This window comes from Phodopus roborovskii, unplaced genomic scaffold (genome assembly GCF_943737965.1).
Source record: "Phodopus roborovskii unplaced genomic scaffold, PHOROB, whole genome shotgun sequence".
Taxonomy (NCBI): domain Eukaryota; kingdom Metazoa; phylum Chordata; class Mammalia; order Rodentia; family Cricetidae; genus Phodopus; species Phodopus roborovskii.
In genome coordinates this window covers 68,228,406-68,250,850 of record NW_026126418.1, presented here as the reverse complement: position 1 = coordinate 68,250,850, position 22,445 = coordinate 68,228,406, and the positions used below count along the sequence as shown (strand labels likewise).

The 22,445-nt window shown below is 51.2% G+C and overlaps 1 protein-coding gene across 1 annotated transcript in view; it reads left to right on the top strand.

Annotated features, from left to right (window-relative positions):
• The first annotated feature begins 1,744 nt into the window (after positions 1-1,744).
• Positions 1,745-22,445, top strand: part of Fam163b (family with sequence similarity 163 member B) — a 31,531-nt gene continuing 10,830 nt past the window's right edge. Inside the window, exon 1 of the mRNA XM_051184959.1 lies at positions 1,745-2,027. The gene's annotated coding sequence lies outside the window, so the exon portion shown is untranslated. The remainder of the gene's footprint in view (positions 2,028-22,445) is intronic.

Sequence of the window (22,445 nt, the reverse complement as noted above, 5' to 3'; positions counted from 1 at the left end):
AAGGCAGGGTTTGATGGTGAGACTTCTTTTGAAATTCTTGGCACACATTTGACAGCATCTAAGAATCTGAGGCAATCACCAAAAGCCACGAAGTCTCGATTGAGACAGTGAAAAACGGTTGCAGGAGTTGATTGGCTGGTTGGTTCGTGCTTTCTTCTTGGCATTCTCCAGGGCTCTCTGCCCTCCCCTTATACAGGATCATCTCTATGGGGTCCATTGTCCAGCCTCTGAGTGGGAATGTTGTTGGGTGTGGGAGATCCACAAAGAGGCTGAGGAGCCCCTGCTCTGGTCTGCCGCTGAGGACCCTGTTTTTCCTTCTCACCTGCAAAGTAGGTTCTGGTTGGATCTCCCAGGCCATCACTGAGCTGGCTAAGTGAGACAATGTATGCAAGTGTTTAGCATTGCATCTGGAATGCACTGAGCACATAACGAGTGGTATTTACTGTGAGGTAAGTGCCTGCTGCAAGCAGGCTCTGAGTACAGTTAATTAATGAATCAAGCAGAGCCACCAGTCCCTGGAGAAGTGAGGCAGGTGACAATTAATTACCCATCTTGCAAGGGGTGAAGATACTTAAAGGCAGGGAAAGGCAGGGGCCATCTCTTCCTGATAGTTAAGTGTGATGAAGGATGTTCCCAGTATGTTATAAAGAAACTCTCAAGCACCAAGAATCTGAGTATCACTGGGGAAGCTCAGTGAGGACCCTTAGGAAGGACACAACATGGAAGTTGGTGGGGGTAGGGGGTCTGGCTGAAGCAGCTGCTTCCTTGGCCCTGTGGCATGTCTTAGAATGAATTGTTGGTCCTTCTATGCCCATCTAGTGGGCAAAAGGGAAGGAGACTCCACCAGTTCACTGGCCTCTCAGGATGGGCTGACTTATGCCCTTCCCACCAGGACAGCGCCTATTACAGAGCACCAGGATAAATTCAGCACAATCAAGCATTCTCAGGGCACTCCTAGCGATCCAGGAAGGTTTCTCAGAGTGTTGTGTGTTTTAACTCAAAGTCTCATTCAATATATACTCCCCTCTGCTTGGGTCTGCAGCCACATCTTCAGGGATTGGTTTGTCTTGGGGCCATATTTTCAAGAAGAAAGGTCAGAAAATTCTTCATGTCCAAAGTAAATCTGTCTTGCCTTGTCTTCCAACCATTGGTTTAATGATGGTTCCTCCCCAATGGCTGGAAACCTGAATCAACCACAGGCCCTAGCCACCAACCAGCCCAGTACGGAGAATATGCACTGCCCTCCAGTGCTACATGATACTGACCCAGAGAATGGAAACAAGTAAGAGCAAAGGTGAGCATTTGTCAAGCACTTAGGGTGTGCTATGCCTGTGGACATCCTTGCCTTTCATTTTCAGACCAGCTTTAAAGGCCCTGCTGTCAGTCACCCCAGAAACAAGGACCAGGGATCTGCTCCAAGGTTGCACTGTCCAGAGCCAGGCAAATCCCATCGCCACTGAGATCAAACATCAGGAAGACAGAAACAGACTGGTGGAGATCAGCGGGAACCACGCAGGGCGCGCACGGAGGTGTGGGCCCCCAGACCTTGCATGTGGGTGCCGCTGCGGGGAACCGCAGCACCAGGGACAGCTCCCCAGCTGCTCTTTCCTCCCCCCCCCCCATTCCTCCCCTCCCCGCAGCCGCAGCCTTGGCCGACTGGCGCGCGCGGGGCCCGCTGCGCGCACTCCCCAGCAGGGTAGCGCGCGCGCCCTCCCCTCTAGCGCGCGCCCCGCGCCCGGGACTGGGCTGGAGTCGCGCGTGCAGCTCTCCGGGAGGCAGCTGGGCGTCCAGAGCCGCGGCCGCAGAGCGCAGCTGGCAGGGGCTCTCTCCTGGGCACGCACTTGCCTCCTCTGGGGCCTCCAGGAGCCTCTCGGCGCTCTCCTTGCCAGTCTGGCCCCAGCAAGCACGGGCAGTGGCCTGGGCTGCATTTGCCGCTACTCGCTGTGTCCGGGACAGAGGGACGCCTGCCCTGTCACGTGTGTCCAAGTCCTCCGCCAGCCGGGGCAGCGTGGTTCCCATGGTTCAAGGTAAGGGCCAAGCGAGTGCGCTGCGCAGGTCATAGTGTGAGAGCAGGCGACACAGGCTGGGAAGCCTGTGCTCTGTACCCACATCATTTGGAGTACCCACTGCAGCCTGCCCTGGCCGCCTTGCATCAGGTGCCCTGACCTATACAGGTGCCTGCACAGCATTAACCAAACCATCCCATTGCGACCCACCCTCCAAGTGCCCTGAGATGGGCAGTGTGGTCCTAGCCAAGAGGCAGAGAAACCCACTGACAGAAGAGAAGCTTTATTTCCCTCCAAAGGTGGCCTGCCTGGGGGAAGGGGTACGGGGAGAGAAAGTTTGTCCGAGAAGACTGGAAACCTGGCTCCACTCATCCTTTGCTGCCTGGAAGTGAGATGTTTGATTCCCTGCTTCTCACCAGGTTGGTGTTGCATGCTTGACCTGGGCTACTGCTGACATCCGTTATGTCCAGCGCCAGTGTGAACGGGTTGGGGGCCCCTTTTGACAGATGAGGAAACTGAGGCTTAGAGGAGTTTGGCTTCTTGTCCAAGGTCACAGTTAACAGGTGGTGGAGGCATCTGCCGCCTCTTTCCCATGTTGCTGGAAACCTCATCTTAAATAGTAAGGATAGGAGGGGCACAGCAGGAAAGCAGGTGTGTTTTTCAAGCAGGAAATGACATGCCTCAAACACCAAAACTCCAAAAACAGGTTCACATCCACCCTCAGGACTTCACTCTCTCACCCTACTCAATATCCTGCCCTCTTCAGGTCAGGGTCACATGGGTGCACGTGGCTCTGCTGATATGATTCTGGAGAAAGAAACCCGGGTGACAAGTCTCCAGACCTTTCTATAGGCTCCATCATGTTCCCTTGCCCCGTTCTTGAGGAAGCTAGAGTTCACGGGTCTGCAGGCAAGCACCAGGCTGCTCCCCTGTGGTTCCTCCTTCCTATGCTGGTCAGATTCATGGCAGGCTTCCAGGGACAGTGTCCACCTCCTAGAAGTTTATGGCTGCAGAAAAGCACATATGCCCATTGTCTCACCTTCCCCTTCTTGAGACAGAATAGGGAGTAAAGTCTTTATGCTAAGACTTTCCAGACTTGACACCTCTGGCCAGCTGAAAGTGGTTCAAACCCTCTTTGGACACATGGGCTACAGGCTTGCTGAGTGCGTTCAACTTTGTGTGGCTTTGAGTTCTTTCTATTCCTGAGACCAGGAGCTCTGTTTCCCCTTCTCTCTCCCCCTCTACCACTCTTTGGTAGTCATTTGTGATACATTTGCTTCATGCCATACAGGAGACAGATGAGTAGTCCCCATAACCTGAGCTCCTGTAGGGCTGGTTGGTGTTGATCCACTTGTAAAGCCTGGGGGGTGTAGGGTTTAGGAGGAGGTACAGCTCTCAAACTGGGTGTCTGGAATACCTGTTGGGGGTGGGGAGCTGGAGAACATTGCTGGCTCTCTGGGACAAGCTAATGCCATGAGATGTGGGAGCCCAAGATGTGCTCTCTCCACTTTCACCCCTCCCGAAAGTGAGAAAGTCCCCAGAGCTCCAGACACAGACAGCTAGCATGGACAAAGAGCTTACAGAGAGTGTGGGCACAGATGGAGGAGTCAAGACTTTGCTTAGCTCGGCCCATCTTCCTGGGTGACCTTGGGCCAGTCCCTATTCCTTTATAGACCTCAGATGGATTTGATGATCTCATATCTCCTGTGGTTCCTCTCAGCCCTCCCATTCCTGCCCATCCCATCCTCTCCTGATGCTGTGGGGTTTTGCACTTTTGGGCTGGGTCTACATGCCTAAGCCTGGTGCTGGTTCTGAGGGAGGTTTCACTGCCTGGAGACCTGTTCCTGCAGATCTACCAATCCAAGGAGGAATGACGATAGTGTTCAACCAGAAATGTGTCACCCCACAGTCAGCTATATTGGACTCTAAATTCTCAGGGGTTGGGGAGGAGACAGAGTGGCAGACTGCCCAGACTTTCCACTCTGCTTCCACTCTACCACCACTGTCCTGTTCCCCTTCAAGCTCTGACCTAGGTGGCATGAAATGGTGATTTGTATGGTGGGATTCAAGGCCCAGGTCTTGGGGCAATTCACGCAGTATCCTCATCTACAAACACAGGGTGCTTCTGCTTCCTGTGGGTATTTGGTGGCACCTGTGCAGGGATGACCTGAAGCATGGTGAGGATGTGGTCAAACAGGAAGGGGCTTCCTGACTACCCCGTTACTGCCCTGCAGAGGGGATTCATTCAGGCTGGAGCCATAGTGCCTGCCAGATCCTCTCTTTCTCTCCTCCCAAAGCTTTCTATTCCCCCAGGAACTGGGTTCATGGGCACAGGAAGGTTGTGTATAGAACCCTTACTCATGGGAATCTGGAGTAAAGAGCCTGGCATGTGGATTCCTGAGGGTTTCTGTCCTTAATTCCCGGGGATCCTGTAAGGAAGAAGGGTGGAGATGGGCTGGTCAGATCCAGGCTGTAAGCTATGCTCTGTAAGCTATGGGCAAGCTATGAGAGGGCCATAGACAGAAGTCTAAACCTTGGTAGACAATGGTCAGGCCTGGCCTTAACACTGTGGCTGCAGCATAGAGCCTGACTGAAGAGGGAAGGGAAGAGGCAAAGAGACTCAGAAGAGGTCACCATGTCCATCTGGACCAGGACGGCAGGCACTGAGCAGATGCCAGCCACAAGGGGTGATGGGGTGGATTGGAGTAATGGGGAATATTGCCCAGAACTGAAGAAACATCATCCAGATTGGCCTACACTAGAGTCTAGGATGAGCTGTGAGTGATTAGGAGGCAGCCCTCGTGTGCCTACAGTAGGGCTTTCTCTTCAGCACCAAGGTAGCACACCCCACCACCCCAGTGGGATGCTACTGGGTCCCTCCACCCAAAGGGAACATCTGTGGGAAAGGCTGGAGCCAGGCTGAGCCAGTCACCTATACTTGTGTCCAACTTCTTCAGCAGTAGAGCTGAGGAGATGGCTCAGTTGATAATATGCTTGCTTTGTAAGCAGGATATGAGTTTGCTCTCTAGGACCCATGAGAGGGAGCCAGAAAAGCTAGGTTTGGAGGTGCATGATTGTAATCCCAGAACTTGAGAGGTGGAGACACGCAGAACCCAGGGGTTTGCTGATCACCCTAGCCTGTTTGGAAGAGTTTCTTACTAGTAAAAGACCCTGTCTCAAAAATAATTGGACAGAGCTAAAGGAATGACACCAAATGTTCTCTCTCTCTCTCTCTCTCTCTCTCTCTCTCACACACACACACACACACACACACACACACACACACACACGAATGCTTATGATTCTGAAACAGATTCTCTTGAAGTGAGTTGGTTGGGAGGAGGGCTGCACAGCTGTCTGGGAATCAGGAGAGGATTAGTTAGCAACCTGAGCAGTGGTTCGGGAACAAGCCAGGCTCCCAGGGCTACAGCCACCTCCCATGGCTGTTGTGGATGGCAGTGTGGCACAGCCTTAGGAACCACCAGAACACTGTGTATGTCCCGAGTGAGGTCACTTAATCCCTCGATCCCTGGGATCTTTATTCACCTTGTATGAGGGTCCAGCTTCCTAGAAGCGCACTGAAGTTTGCACACTGCTGGGAAACTCCTATGGTACTCTGTTCCTGGCCAAACCTGAAGATGGCCTCAGAGCAGACAAGGGATGGATGCCCTTGTCAAACCGACAAAGCCCTCCATGGGCAAAGCTGTCACCACTTAGGGCTCAGCTCTTAAAACCAGCTCCAGGTTTCCTGCGGGCTACCCAATGGCAAAGTTGATCCTTGGGGATTCCCAGGTTGCTCTGCCCACTGACTGGGCCCACACCCATATGGCTAACCTCTGCTTTTTGCTGTTACTTGCTTGTGGTATTTGGTCGCTGGCCTCGGAACCATCAGCCAATATCTTTGGACCTGGGTTCTCTGGCTCCCTAATCATGCCAGCCACCATAACAGGAATAGTCTCTGCTTGCACAAAGCAATGATGGGTGGTTTTGTCTCTTTTATGCTATGCCTTGTGTATGCTTACCTAATATATATTCATTATATAATATATTCAAATATTTGTATTAAAAGAAATGTGTGTTTGCTACAAAAGGAAAACCAATACAGCTTTTTTTTTCCTTCTTACTGTATACAAACTAAAAGCCTCCAACTCCTTGGCTGTGGTTAACATGCTCCTCTGCAGCCACACTGGACCTCAGTGTCCCTATTCATGAATGTTCCTCCCTTGTCCTTTGACCTAACTCCTGCCCCCAAGTTGAGGATGGGTTTCAGGGCTTCATCTTCTGTCACAAAGCCCTAGTTCCAGCCTGATTTGCAGGGCACAGCTGTTGACTCACAGATTTACCTAGTTGGTTTGGCAACAGGCCTGTGTGCTGTCCACTGGTTCTCTCTGTTATAGAGTTGACTGGGTGTAAGCCTTGAGTGGAAGGCCCCAATGGCTGGCCGGGGGAGGGGAGAGTGGGAGGAGGCATGTGAACAGGATTAAAGTGCAGTGTGGGAAGGTTCTGTGTGGATGGCAGCATGAGGCCTGGAGGCAAGTACTCCAGATTCTATGGAAATCACCTCAGGCTGGAGCAGTCAGGGAAGGCATCCTGGATGTAGTCAGAGCTGAACACCCCCCCCCCAGGTATATAGTCAAGGGAGCAGGTATTTCACACAGGCCAGACACTGCCACCATCACTGGAGGCAAGGGAGGCTCTAGAAATGCCCGGGTTTTTCTTTGAGAGAAAGAAAGCACCAGACAGGGCTAGTCCCAGGTGCCTCGTTGGCTTCTAACTATGTCTATACGAGTGTAATTGAGATCTCCACTCATGTGCTTTGGTTCCTAAGGCTGGCTTAGCCAATCTCCCCTTCTTGGCCCTGACCAAAGGACCCTCTATTGCAGGCTCCCCATTTCTCTGCCCAGTCAGTTCACTTGCTTCTGGGCCACCCACCATGCCCATCGGTGCTCCCCTTAGTGCTTGTTTGCTCTCAATGTGCCAGGAGCAGCAGGAGGCTCCGAGAGCAAGGCCACAGAGATCTGGGAGGCTGAGGGGACACTGGGAGAACCATTAACTCATCATAGCATGCATCTGGGGCTCACCTTACAATATTTGAAATGTAATGTTTATATTGTGCTTTCCAAATCCCTCTACTCAGAGTTGGCATACACAGTCTCACTGGGAACATCCAGGAACTTCCCTAGAGCAAAATAAAGATGTTCACTTTTCCAGTTTATAGGCAGACACTTACTTGGGGTCTCTTTTTCTGAGCCCATTTCAGAGGCCAGGCTGGTTTACCCCAGAAGTGGCACCCTGCCCTCTATGTGTGAGAGGCCTTGGTCACATCTCCTTTGAAAGGAGGCAGGGTAGGGTTGTGCGGGGCAGCCTGTGTCTCTTTTCTCTAGAATTTGTGAGTCTTTGCCCACATGGTTGACATAAGGACTCTTGGTGTTTACCTGTGTCTGGCGTTTGTTTGGTTAAAACACTCATTACGTGGGAAGCTCCTTATAAACCAACTCCCAGAATTAAAGAGTACAGCCGTCTGTGATTTTTACCTTCGTGAAGCCTCCCACACGAGATGCCCTCTAATTACAAAACAAAATGCCATTGCAGAAGGCTGCTTCACAGCAGTGTCTTGGGAAATCACTCTCACGGTTGTTCATATTCCCACTAGTCTGTGTCTTGCTTTCTCCCTGGGAGCCCCCACCTCACTAATCAGGAGATAGGGTGGGGCGAGAATAAGAGGGAAGAGTGGGGAGCATGGGATGAGATAGGGTCTGCCGTCAGCGGTACTCTTAGCAGCTACCGCGGACCTGCTGGTAAATGCAGCCTGGTCGCTAACCCTCCTTTTGCTCCAGTTTCCTGGCACATAAAGACAGGTGTGGTTTCCTCTTCTGTCACCAGGGATGATCCCTGACCCCTGCAGGAGCATGGTAGAACATGACAGTAGATTGTGGAGTCTCTGGGCTTAGATCAGAGAGAGAGGCTGCTGACCGGTTCCCATGCCACACGTGGCTGAGAAACTCAGACCCCCGGCTGCAGCCCACGGAGCCCTTCACGGAATGGATCCACCCTCTCAACTTCGCCTTGTGCTCTGCTGCACCCTGCCTGCTCACTTCTGTGCCATTTCTGGAACTCTCTGAGACCCTTCCCCTGAGGGTCTTCATTCTGCTCCCCTCTGGTCTTGTCTGCATCGAGGCAACCCCAACAGCCGGCAGAGTGCCTGGGATGCATGGGCCTTGTTATGAGTAGTTCCATGTGGAATGAGGGTCAATCCCATCTTCCAAAAGATGCAGTGCCTTGATCAGGACAACCATTGTTAGAGCCAGAGGTGACATCTGCCTTGGGAAAACTTGCCTATAGCACCCCTGTCCAGTGTCCTCAGGACAGAAGAACATCACAGGACAGTTGCCTCCTATATCCCCGGGCACTATTGACTCATTTCAGCTCTCCTGCCACAGAGCTGCCAGTGACAGAGTGACTCAAGGTGGGGGAGCCCCACCCCATCAGACCCTAGAGTCGACACTGCCACTTCATGACTATGAAGAGTTGTAAAGATTATTTAATCTGCAAGATGTGCCTATGGAGTAGGCTTCTGCTCACTTGAAAACCCCCAAATCCTGCTTTGTTTACCATGTGTGGTGTGTGTGTGTGTGTGTGTGTGTGTGTGTGTGCGTGTGCGTGCGCGGATCTGTTGCCATTTCTTTTGTTTTGTTTTGAGACAAGATCTCACTAGGTAACCTGGGCTGTCCCTGAACTCAAGGCAGTCCTCTAACTTCTGGCTCCTGAGTAGTGAGACTGTAGGTGTGTGCCACCACACCTGGCTGAGCCCCATTTCACAAAATGAAAATGCTCTGGGCAGGTCAGTGCTGAGCCTTGCTATTCAGGGCTGCTCTGGGTGGATGAGCCATGCCAATCAGCTAAGTGAGGAGATGAAGGAGCCAGTGGACTAAGGACGCATGGTGGGCAGCCAGCACAGGACTCTGGTGCTTGCCCGTACAGAGTGTGCAGGTGAGGCCTCATGTGTCCACTTTTAAGAGAACTTGGAATGCTTCCAGGGAAGAAAAAAGGCAGGGACTCAGCTTGGTGATAGAGGTCTTGCAGCCCTTTCTTCACTGCTGAGCAGGCTGGCTGACATCTGTGAGATGGCTGGGACCCCAGACCCCAGTCAGCAACACAACACAGACAGACATGTAGACACATACACAGGGATGGAGACTCATACATACAGCAGGCACATGCAGAGACAAATATGCACACACAGACATGAACAACAGGAACAAAGACAGATACATACACAAATAAACATGTACACACAGACATGTATATGTAGACATATGCACATACATTGCATGCACACAGCAGACACACAAAGAACAATAACAATAAAAAAACGCAGCTGGCACACAGAGAGACATACACATGGCACACAAGCAGAAACACACATGCACACACAGAGACATTCATAAGGGGACACACTTAAACACATACATGCACACATGACATACATGCACACAGTGGATATACAGAAACACACATGTACATGCAAACACACACACATGGACACATATGAAGACATGCACAAATATAACTATGCATACACATGGTATATACCTAGCAGATATACAGAGATATACACATGGAACCAACACAGACACACATACGAAAACACACATGCACACACACTAAAGACACACATACAGAAGAGACCCACTGAGATGTGCATATGAAGATACACATTTGGAAACACAGAAAACAAATAAACACACACAACAGGCACATGCATTTAGTAGACATATGGATGCATACATATACATACAACACATATGCACAGTAGTAGAGAGCTTATTTAAAATGTAAGAAGTCCTGGGTTCTACCTCCAGAACTATACACACACACACACACACACACACACACACACACACACACGTGCACACAAGCATATATATATATATATACATATATATATATATACATACATACATATATATACCCAGAGACACACCCAGACTCACCCTGTGCCCTCTGCAGCCATGGGGCAGGAAGGAACATCTTACTTGGGAGACACTGTCTAGCTCCCATTCTTCAGGCTTCTGGAAGATTATATGCTTCCTAGAGGGCTTCTTTCACTTGGCTGTTTCAGCAACATGGCATCCTCATGTTCTCTGATCTCCAACTCATAGGGAATCTTCATCAGGATCTACCTTTTGGGTCATCCTTGCTTTATTGTATGTAGCACTGGTTATGTCTCAGCCTGAGTAGCAAGATTGATACTCATGTATGTATGTATGTATCAGACAGTTATTGGCATAGTGACTGTGTAACAAGCTGTCCTGACACTGAACAATAGAACAGCAAGCAAAGCTCTTCTTGCTTACCAACTTATATGTAGCTGGTGCTATTCCACTCACTCTGGGTGTCCAGTCTAGGCCCTCAGGGCTATTCCATAGCTCCAGTTTCTGAGTGTATGCTTTCTGCACACGCTGTCTGGATCCCAGGAATGCATACTTCTTCAAGACTTTGCCTAGAAGTGGGATGTGGTCCCTTTTGCCCCTGCTTCATTGGTTAAGTCATATGACCAAGGTCTGCCCCTCTTGTTGTAGTAAAAAGGTCCATTGTAGGGGAAGGAGGAAGCTTACCAGGTAGGTCTGTGTTTTAGGTAGTTCTTAGGAGTGGCTAGGCTCAAACCCTCCTGATCTGACATCATGAACAGGTCTTACAGAGATGAAAACTCATGGCTGGTACCTGGTGACTGGTCTGCTCCAGTTCCACTAATCTGGAGTGGTGGTGGGGAAGAACAGGGAATAGGCCCCTTTCTATCACCTTCCTCCAATCAGAGCAGAGAGAATGAGTATGATGGTCTGAACTGGTATAACTAATGGCTGGGGGAAAAGACAAGGGCTGGCACAGTGGCCACTCTGTAGATGCTCATGCAGTTAATTCTAATATTGCTTTCCCGGGCTTGGCAGACACTTGGCCCTGAGCAGATACTGGGGAGAAGAGACTAGGTAGGGGAGTGAGGAGCCCCCTCACCTCTGCTGGTGTGTCTACATGAGGACAGAGAAGCCTCCGGTCATGGTCAACAGGGAAAGAGGTAGGGGGAGGTGTGGTGGAGAGGAGGGAAGGTGAAGCATGTCCCCCCCCCCCAGCAGAGCCTGAGTGTGTAAGGGGAAGGAGAGGACACTCAGGCGGATAGAGAGGTCTACCCTGGCTGTTGTCACTGAGCACAGAGCTTCTGATGCGTTCGGATGACATCTCAGCCCATTACACTTGGTGCATGGGCCCTGTACTGGGAATGTGCACAGAAGATGGATCAGTATTAGTCAAGAGAGCACCCCAAAGGGTCAGCCTGAGCTGAGACCAGAGGAGGAAGCTGACACACTGGGGAGGCCTGAGGTGGTTCTGGGAAGATGGGGTGGCAGGTGGAAGCAGGGAGACAGTGAAGACTTGGTGTCGGCGAGGCCCTCGGGGGCCAGAAGGGAGGAGAGTATGGTCCCAGCCAGTAAGTGAAGCTTGAACCTGGGCAGACATGGGGAATACACGTGAAAGGGAGAGAGTGGCCTGTCACAGGTGGGCAGCAGTCCTGCTGTTCATGGAACCAGGGTTCTGCTAGGCCAAGATGTCAGGGCACCTCTGTCTAAACTGCTCAGCCTGAGGTGTGGCCCTAAAATGACCTGGGTTCCTGTTAACTCTCTACTGTTTGCAGTGATGTGGGTGCCTGTTCCCAGTTTCCCACCTGTGAAATAAGCCAAACTGGGACTCTCTGACCTGAGAGCCCAGCCCAAACTTTGAAGCACGAAAAACGACAGATTTTCCTCCAGCGTAGAGGTGACAGGGCCATGTGCAGGACTAAGGAGAACTCCACCTTCTTGTCTCAACACCTGAGGCACCTCTGTAGCCATGGAAACTACAAGTGACCTAATGAACAACTAAAATGCATTCTCTCTCTCTCTCTCTCTCTCTCTCTCTCTCTCTCTCTCTCTGTGTGTGTGTGTGTGTGTGTGTGTGTGTTTTAAATTGTGACAGACTTTCATCTGCATTCATATGTCTTAGTGACAGGTGGGGCTTAAAGACAAAGGCATATTCAGACCACTGTGCCCAGAACACTTCATTCCTCGCCCCTCACCTTTGGTAAGGGTATTCAGAGGCACTGCTTTCAGCTTGGGCATCCTCCAAGTACATGGATACCATCAGCTCCCATGTGGGCAGAGTGTATACACCACTCAGACCCTGGGAGGCTGGGTTTAGTGAGGGCTAACATCCTCACAGGAAGCCCTAGGCTAGTCCACCTGGACATTGCCCCTTGACCAGGTTGGGCCACTAGAATGAAAGCAAAAATCTGCGCATATCAGGTCCAAACCAGTACATCCTGCAAGGGGCTGCTTCCACTTTGGCACTGCACTCTGGGTTGGGGACCAGGGCAGTTCTAAAGTCACCAAAGACTCACAATTCATTTTGGAAAAGATTTTGTTCTTTTCTGTATAGAAAGTTCCAGGTTGATGGAGTGTGTGTGTGTGTGTGTGTGTGTGTGTGTGTGTGTGTGTGTGTGTGTTTAAATGATTGCTACTGCCATTCCATTGTCTCCTATCTGCCACTGTCACCAGCCCAAGTGCTGTCATTCTTGTCTCCATTCCTGAGTGTCCTGAGTTTTGGGTCTGTGCTTTTTAGGCTCTCTCTGGACATTGCAGTAATGTGCCTGGCTGTTGTTTCCTTTAAACCTCTCCTGTTTGCTGTTTATTAAGCACTGGAGATCTAAAGGTTTATCATTGTTATCCCGATTGAAAACTTCCTTTTTAAAATTCTTTGTGTGTGTGTGTGTGCGCGTGTGTGTGTGTGTGCGCGCGCATGCGCGCGCGCGCGCGCACACACACACATTGCAAACACACAGGTCAGAGAACAACTTTGTGAGGTTAGTACTCCTTTTCCTTTTTTGCATGGGTTCTGGAAGTTGTGCAGCAAGTGCCTTTACCCCCTGAGCCATGTAGCTGGCCCCCAGTTTGGAAAATATCCTGCCTACCTTCTGATTCTCTTCCTGGGGATCCATCACTCAGAGGTTGGGTTACTTGCAGTTTCCCACATCTTAGGAGGCTCTGTTTATTATTTATTTACTTGTGTTCTATCCCCCATGTTTCATTTTGCATCCTTTCCATGGCCACCAGTGAGTTCCCCAGCCTTTCCTTCTGTGTCTAACCTGGGCTAATTGCAGCACATTTGTCTGTTTTTTACTTTGTTACTTCTTCACCTGTGGAACTTTGTTCTGCTTCTTTCAACTCTGATTATCCCTTCTTTTTCCCCAGTGTTTTGAACTCTGGGACACAGTAACTATCTGGCATTCACAACCCTGTCACCTCACCTGCCTCTGGTTAGTGTCCATGACTGGATTTTCTCTTCACTGTGGCTTGTTTGCTTTTCTGACACTAGGTGGTTGTTTCCTGGGTGCCACATGAAGATTTTTACATTGTCAGGAGCTTAGGTATTTGTGTATTTCAATGTGTTCTTGTGCCAGCAAGAGATGGCCCAGTGGGTAAATGTGCTCAATGGCACTCAGCCTGGTGGCCTGAGTTCAATCCCTGGGACTCACATGATGGAAATAGCTTGTATAAGTTGTCCTTTGAGCCTCGTGAATGCACATGGAGACACACACACACACACACACACACACACACACACCACTGTAGTGCTGCTGTTGGGTGCAGCCAAACCATTAGGAAACAGTTTGACCCTTCAAAGTCTTGCTTATAAGTTCTGTGAGGCAAGACCAGAACTTTCCAGTGTTCCAGGAACTGTGATGTCTTTCTATGTAATGGGGATTATTCTCCTCCTCCTTCTTTATGTCTCACTGAACCTGGAACTCACTGCTGACTGTCCTGGGATCCCAGGGATCCTTCTGTCTCCACTTCCCCAGCACTGGAATTAAAGGTAGATGCCTCCTCCATGAGTACATTCTACTGGCGTGCTAGGGATCAAATTCACTTCTCACGCTTACATGGTAGAGCTGTGTCCGGCTCCAGACTAATCTTTTCTGATGGTTGCATCCATGGAGCACTGCCTGCCTCTGAGTCTTTGTAATCGATTTGTTCTTTGTGTTGTACTCTATCCCTCATCACCCCTCCCAAGTTCATCTTCAGGGCCTGTCATCCTGCTTGCCCTCTCCCAGTTCTTTTCTCTGTTAGCACCCATCATTCTCCCTCCTTACATTCCCTAGTGTTAATATATGTTCACATTGTCTGGGAGACTACATCAACACAAGGGTTACTATTGCTGTGATGAAACACTGTGACCAAAAAGCAAGTTGGGAAGGGTAGGGTTTGTTTGGCTTACGTTTCTACATGGTAGTCCATCAAGCCAGCACAGGAACTCAAACAGGGCAGGAACCTGGAGGCAGGAGCTGACACAGAGGGCATAGAGGGGTGCTGCTTACTGGCTTATGCCCCATGGCTTGCTCAACCTGCTTTCTTATAGAACCCACACCACCCACTATGGACTGGGCCTTCCCCCATCAATCACTAATTAAGAAAATTCCCTTCCGCTGGATATTATGGAAGCATTTCCTCAATTGAAGTTCCCTCCTTTCAGATAACTCTCACTTGTATCAAGTTGATATAAAACTGTCTAGCACACAGAGTGGAGACATGGATCCAGGCCCAGGATGTGCTAGAACTCAGAGACTACTTGCTGCCAAATTGTATGTAGATGTCTATGGCCTTCACATCCTGAACGTGTCTGATCTCATCTGAATTGAGGGGAGATTTTAAATGCCAAGTGTATGGTTATGGAGTGAGTGCTGCTGGTCTGGAGGAGGGAGCAAGGGTGGGATTCAGGGAAGGGTTGCTCAAGGAATGCATGAATAATGGTTTTGAACAAGGAGGAGTTCAGGGCTGAGCAGTGGAATCCCCAAGACAAGAAAACAAATTACTAGGGTTTCTGGTTGGCAGGCTGGGGAATAAGCTCCAGCCTAGATGAATCCAAGGAGCCCTGGAGGGCACTGAGGCTCCAAGAAGAGCAGAAGGTGGGGATGGGAAGGGACAGCAACCATGGGGAGCCTAGGAACACAGATATTTGGGCCTAGAACGTGCAATTCTGTGCTCAGAGACTGGTGTGGACACAACAAGAGAAGATGTGCTATAGAGAAAACCAACGGAGCTGTGCTGGAAACTGCGAGCTGCAGCCTGTCGAGGCTGTTCCTATGCACAGAGAGCAAACAGCCCCACTCACAACCCTGCAGGCCCCTAGTGCTGAACACCCTTCCTACAGCAGCTTTTGTCCTTTCATCGTAACTGCTATGCTCGGCCAGGGGAAGTGAGTGGGACCAAGACAGGCCTGCCTAGAACTCAGACTCTGCAAAGGAAATAGAGAGGGGAAGTCAGTGGGTACCACCAAGGCTACCACACTGCCAGACCACGGCTGCACATGGGGCCTGAGCTAGGAATGTGTCCAGCCTGCCTATCAGCCCTGCTCCCTGGGCTCAACAGGCAGGGCTGTGTCACTGCTCATCACCAAACATCTAACACAGCTCAGTGCTCATCACACAGTCAGCATGAGGGGCTATCTAGGGAGTAGCGTAATCATTCTATCCTAAAATGGGAGACAGGGCTGGTGGCGGCACATCCCTATCACCCCAACACTTGGGAGGGTAAACAACAGGATCCTGCGTTCGAGGCCACCTTGGGATACACAGAAAGTTCTAGGATAGCCTGGGCTGAGTGTGTAGATCCTACCACAGTAGATAAAATGAGGCGAGATACCAGGATGCAAGAATACTATTAATATCTAAGTTTCTATTTGGGTCTTTCAGATACCCAGGTAGACATGATGTCAAGCTGTCTAGAGCTATGAGGAGAAAGGTTTTTACAGGCCTGGAGTACGAGGCCCCTTGAGGCAGTAGGCATAGCTAATATCCAGGCCTGGTACACACCACGTAGGTGTGGTTTTGTGCAAGGTTGAAGGGACAGGGCTGTTTTCCAGCTGGGCTGCCTGCTGTGACAATATTTGTAATTCCTATCCATCCCCTGGCCTGGTGGGAGCAGCTCCTTTTCCAAAGCCCCCCTGACCTACTGACTGGCTCCTGACTTACCCAAATGAACTCAGTTCATTCCATTTCTGTCTGTTCTCACCCAGTCTTTGCACTGCCCTCCTCCTCCCTAGCCAGAGTTGAACCCAGTATCAAACAGAGACCTGTGCTTACACTGGGTGGTTGATTGGGTCTTTGTCTAGAGGAATGAGAAGCCGTGGAAGATGCCAGAGGCAGAGGCACATCTGGAGGTGGGGGGCAAAACAACCCACTCCTGCTCCAGCCTCAGCCCTAGGTAAAACATCTCTAATGGTTCTAGTCACAACCACAGCCACGGCTGGTGCCCAGATCCAGCACCAAGGCTCACTCTAGCCCCAACCCTAGCTGTAGCCAGACACCCAGATCCAGGTCAGCCACAGCCATGCTTCTTCGTGGCTGTGCACCCTTGGCAAGTGACATTGCTTTGGAAACTAGTTCCTTGTCCTGTAAGATGAGGTCACCAACTCCAGTTCCGGGGTGGTGGTGAGGTTTTAATGAGGTGTCAGGGGCATCCTCCTTTGCCCTGTGAAGGCTAAAATTGTCACCATGTCAGTGTTAAAGGCAAATAAACTTGGTCAGCAGGGTTTCCCAAAGACACACAGCTAGTGAGGACCAGAAGCAGCTCTGCCTAGGCCTCCTTAATCCCTCCCACGTCTGGTCTGAGGCCCTCACCAGAGCCATGAATTCATCCACTGGGTACCCGCCTCTCCTCAGGCGACCCAGGCGAGGGCTCCACCCCGAGGCTCCCACATTCAGAACTGTCCGTATTCCCTTAAGCGAAAGGAAGTCTCAGAGATAGAGTTTGGTAGAACACTTTCCCTGCTTGCAGAAAGCCCCGGGCTCAGTCATCAGTGGTGCATAAACCAGGGATGGAAGTTCATGTCTGTAATCACGGTGCGCAAGGGGTGAAGGTAAGAGGAGCACAAGTTCAAGGTCATCTTTGGCCACCTGGGAAATGTAAGACCCTGTGAAATACATAAACCCACAGCTCACCAGGAGATGATGGCACACCGCCACCCCAACCGCATACTTGACGTCTAATGGCTCTGCTTCTCCACACACAGGCATTTCTAGAGGACCTGCTGTCTGCCAGGGCCTGTGTCTCCGAGGCATTAGGGAATCTAGCCTGAAAAGGCTGAAACTGGTACCACTGGAGACCAGACACAGAGCAGAGCTACAAGGAGAGACGTGGGAGGGCCTTCCGGATCAGAGAGAGCTAGCCCCCTGTACCGTGGAAAAATAAGGAACGGGGAAAACAGATAGGCTGAATAGATGTTTATTCAGGGAGAAATAACTTACAGAAGAGACAGATGATCACCAGCAGGTTCCAGTCCCAAGGATGCCTCCGGATGCCCTCTGTCTCCGTCCAGGAAGCAAGAGAGAGCTCCAGGGTCCCCTACCCTAGACCTAGTTCTCCCAGGTCATGTCCACACCTGTCCCCACCCCAAGTGGGCGTGGTCAGCGCAACAGGTGGGGACAGAGTGAATATCTCACTACACCCCTGCATGTCCAGCACTGTCCTGTCCTGTCCCAGGCCTGGCAGAGGCAGAGCTGTGACCTGCAAGTAAGGCCTGCATTCTGGGGGCATTGTTGGGCTGGACTTGCCTTCGGTCTCTTTCTTTCTTTAGCACAGGGTTCTTAGAGTATGGCCCTGAGCTGGTTGCATCAGCACCCTCAGAGCTGGTAGAGTGTGCCTGGGCCCCACTCAGAAGCCACAAAGGAAGAGCCAGCTACCTGGACACAGAGCCCTAGGGGGAGGTAGACAGACCATGGTTGGGGACTGGCTGACAGTGTCCCCAGCAGGTAAAAGCTAGGGAGGGAAGAGGATAAAGGGAGCACTGGATGTGTCTTATTCAGTTACTGCCCCCAAGTTGCCTAGGACCTAGGCCTCTTGAGGTTAAGTGTGATGTGTTTCCTGACCAGAACAGTGCCTGGCACACAGTGAGCCTCAGTGCTAAGTGATTGTGAAGCCTGCCACCCATGGAGGTGGAATGAAAGAGGTGGGGGGGGGAGGGGAGGCAAAGCCAAGATGTAGCCAAACCTATTCTCTTTTTGTTTTGTTTTGTTTTTTGAGACAGGGTTTCTCTGTATTGCTTTGGAACCTGTCCTGGAACTAGCTCTTGTAGACCAGTCTGACTTTGAACTCACAGAGATCCACCTGCCTCAGCCTCCTGAGAGTGCTGGGATTAAAGGCGTGCGCCACAAGTGCCCAGCGGCTAAACCTATTCTTAAAGGACTGATGGCCTCACAGTGCCACCCCTTGGCAGGGGTGTGGCAGCAGCTAATGCGGTGCTGCAGGGTAGCCTGAAGAGCTGAGAGGCAGGGAGGGGTGGTAGGCCTTTGATAACAACCCAGAATGCCCCAGCCCTGGCCTAACACCCTTTTCAGGGCTTTGTGTGGATGCTTGGGGACCCTGCATGCTGAAGCAGGGTCCTGGCGCATTCATTTTCCAAAAGGCACAGGATGTGGGGGCAGTGTCCTGTGACTCCCTCATCCCCATTCCACACATGCTCTGTCAGTCACTCCGTACTCAAGGCCATTCGCAGAGGGGGCCCCAGCACAGCCTGGAGTTCCTGGCTGGGGTCAGAGTTCTGAACCATGCTGCCAGCTGGGGCCTGGGGTTTTCTCGAATGCCCAGGACTGTCAGACAGAGGTGGCAGGCCAGACAGAGGCCCAGTAAATGCAGCGTGTGTGGGTGTATCTGGTCCAAACGCCTACCTAGGTCTGAACCAGAGATCAAGCAAGCCGAAAGGGGACTGTGGACCTGGTCCATCACTCATCTACCCATCTCAGGCTAGGACAGGAGAAGACTAACAGGATGGTGCCTACCCAGCTTGCACGCAACTGCCCCAACCTCCTCTGCCCATCAAGTTGATACCCTCCCTTTCCACAGCCATCACATACAGGGGCCAGGGACCAGGAAGCAGGATCTTCAGTAGCCTTGCAGGCCCCACATCATTGAGCCCCTGGGGTGCATCCATGGGGGGGAGTCCCAGGGTCTCTCTACAGGCTGGTGAGGGCTTTACTGAAAACGGGACTTGAATATGAGGCACCTGGACATGGCTCTAGCTGTGCTCGAACCTTCCTTTGCTTTTCTCTTTGTGAATATGTTCCAGCCATGCATAACACACTGTGAGGGTTAACAAGAGTGCTGGCACATAGTGCATGTTTAATAAATGGAGTGCTAACGGTTCCAGACATCCGGGCCTGGCACCCTCCACCTCTCTGCCCAGGCCCTGAACCAAGAGTTTTGCTGAGCTCTTGGGGGAGGCAGGAAAGAGAGAGAGAGAGAGAGGGAGAGAGAGAGAGAGAGAGAGAGAGAGAGAGAGAGAGAGAGAGAGAGAGAGAGAAACAAAATCAGAGAACCAACAGCAGCACAAAGGATTTGAAACAGTACCTCTGCACCTTCTCCTTTTTGAGGGAAAGAAACTGCCTCCCCAGGAAGGCCTCTAGTGGAACAACAGCTCTCTTGACTTGTGCCCTCAGGAGATACTGGGAACAGGCAGGTGAGGGCCCAGGGCCACAGAACTTAGACCCCCTGCCCAGAACCCCTGCCCCTTACACGAGGTGCCACTGCCACACTCAGGACCCTGCCTGTGGTATTTTCCCCACCGACCCAGCCCACACAATTGCATACTGATACAGCCCCCACTAAATGCTACAGTACTGCCCCCTTGTGGCCGGAGGACTGCCAACAACTGGGAAGCCAGTTTTGTTTGTCTTTCCTGAGGTGAGGTTGGAAATGAGGGGGACAGTAAACCCATGTCCTACCACTTGCAGGCAGATAGACCTGGGAACAAGTGAAGACATCAGCTCTCAGTAGCATGCTTACCCTCTCTCAACAGTATCTCTTCTGTGTGACTCTGTGTGTGTTTCTTTCCAAATGCTGAGCCATGCTGTTTCCTGCATAAGCTAATAACAGCCCTGCCTGGGTGCCCTAGAGACTGAAGAAGGTGGTGAAGGGTAACACATCTCTCCTGGTGTAGAAACAAACTATGGGGTGGAAGCTTACTGTTACAAAGAGGAACTGGGAAAACAGCCACGGCGTTTGAGAAAGTACGGATGTTAGGGTTTGGGAAGCCCAGTAGAGCAACACCATAGCAAGGTTAGAGCCTGGATTGGGTGATTGCTCTCATGCCTGGCATGTTTCTGCGCATCCTCCTGTTGAAGAATGGCTATCTTGACTTGGTTAGAATTGGCAAGGTTGGCAGTTGAAGGGCCAGCTATCGAGATGGAAGCCAACTGTCTGCATGCTCTGGAAAGGTGTGTGGCCATTTCAGAGCCCTGGAAGGTGGGGGGAGGGGGAGACCTCTGAGCAGCAGCTGAGCTCAGCTTCCAGAAGCCTATCTGTGGTAGTTTGATGAAAATGGCTCCATAGGCTCCTAGGCACTGGTGTGTCCTTGTTGGAGTGGGTGTGGCCTTGTTGGAGGAAGTGTGTCACTGTGGGTGGGTTTTGAGGTCTCAGAAGCTCAAGCCAGGCCTAGTGTGTCTCATTCTTTTCCTGCTGCCTGCAGATTCAGATGTAAGACTCTCAGCTCCTCCAGCACCTTGTCTGCCTACATGTCACCATGCTTCTTGCTGTAGTAATGGACTAAACCAATGGACTATAAGCCAGCCCTAGTTAAATGTTTTCCTTAAGAAAAGTCGCCATGGTCACGGTATCTCTTCAAGCAATAGAAACTCTCACTAAAACATTGTCCTTTGCCATGTCCATACCTGCATTTCCTCCTGCACTCCTCACTAAAGCGAAGCTCCCTCTTCAGTGGGGGAGAGGCAGCCCTCTACTCAGGAGGGAGTGAGCTATACCCTCCTATGTCACTTAGCACTGCCCCTGGGCCCCACTTGTGGACAACACAGCCCACCCAGTATCAGCCTTAGGCCTGACTGCCAACAGTGTTCACTTTCAAACTGGGTTCTTCAGCCCAAGGAGGTACTTCTTGCTTTTCTCCTGATCTTGGAGCATCAGATAGGGGTAGGCTCAAGGTTTTCTTCAAAGTCCTGTCTCTCACTTTCCTTTGCTTTTATGCACTCACGTGTGTGTGTGTGTGTGTGTGTGTGTGTGTGCCCATGCGTGCCTGTGGATGCCAATCATTCACATCAGGTGTCTTCCTCTACAATTTTCCATCTTATTTCTTGAGACACTGTCTTTCACTGAATCTCCAGTTTGCTGATACACTAGACTATCTGACCATCTCCCTTTCCAGTGTTTGGGATTATAGACCCAGCCACCACACACAGGCTTGCTCTCACAGCAAGCACTTTACCCACTGAGTTATCTTCCCAGGCCTCACCGCCCCCCTCGCTCTTCCCCTCCCTCCTCCACTTTGCTCTCTCCATCTCTATCTCAGAGAGACCCAAGAGAAGGACGCAAAGGCCCAGTCTAGGAAACTGAGTCCTGCATCAGGCAGAGGCTGAGGGTAAAAAAATAAAATCTGTTGGTTTCTGGAACAAACCCACCAAAACTGGACCCAGCCGGCTACAGCCATGCTCCCAGGCCAATACCCACTCACCTAAGAAGCCATCTGCAGCCCTCAGCCAGGAACCCCATTTCCTCTGTACCCTATCTAACCAGCTCTTTCTCTGTACCATAGCTCGGGTCCTTTACTGTGTCTCTGGCGTGGGGAGTGGGTTCTCTGGGGTTCAGGCAGAATGGAGGCTTTTTTCCCATCAGGTTTGAGGCAATGCAGCTGGGAAAGGGTCTTGAGAAGTGGGTAAGCTCATCTCTCTCCTGTTCTCTGCTTCCCTCTCAGCCTAGGCTTCTCAGGAGTGAGAGCACACCTTGGAGGCACATGGTTTTATTCTCTCCTCCTGTCTTCTCCTCCCACTAGGCTCTTCTGCCCAGCTCTGAGCCACACCCATGTGAGCAGGGATAGGGCTTTTGTCTTGGGACTTCTCTGTCTGTGTGACTCTTTGGCTTTGGGCCAGCTAGAGCTGGTCAGCACGTGGCCTTCCAGAATGGACTCCCCAAGGCTCTGAGTGCCAGGAAGTCTCCAGGCATAATGTCACAGTCCATTGTGTGTTGGCACTTCTGCCTGTTTGGTTGATGGTCTTACCCTTCTGGCATGTGTATTCCTACAGAATATGAATCAGGTCATCTCTGCAGAGATGTGTGGAGACCTGAGGTGAATCTGCTGACTGGTTCACTCTGCCACCAGGGAAGATCATCCACCTCAGGGGAGCCCAGCCGGCCACACATGGCCAAGCTCAATGGTCTGGGCTTACTCTGAGTCACCCAGCTGGGATCTTAGAAGATCCTCCACCTATGATACCCTGGAGATGGCTGGTAGAATGTATGCCTTCCTATGCTCCTTCTGGGGGACCCTTAGGAACTGCAGGCCACCAAGCAGGCAAGCTCTGGATATCCCCATGTTTTCTGTGCCAACAGCTCCCTGTGCCAATCCTGGCTCCAA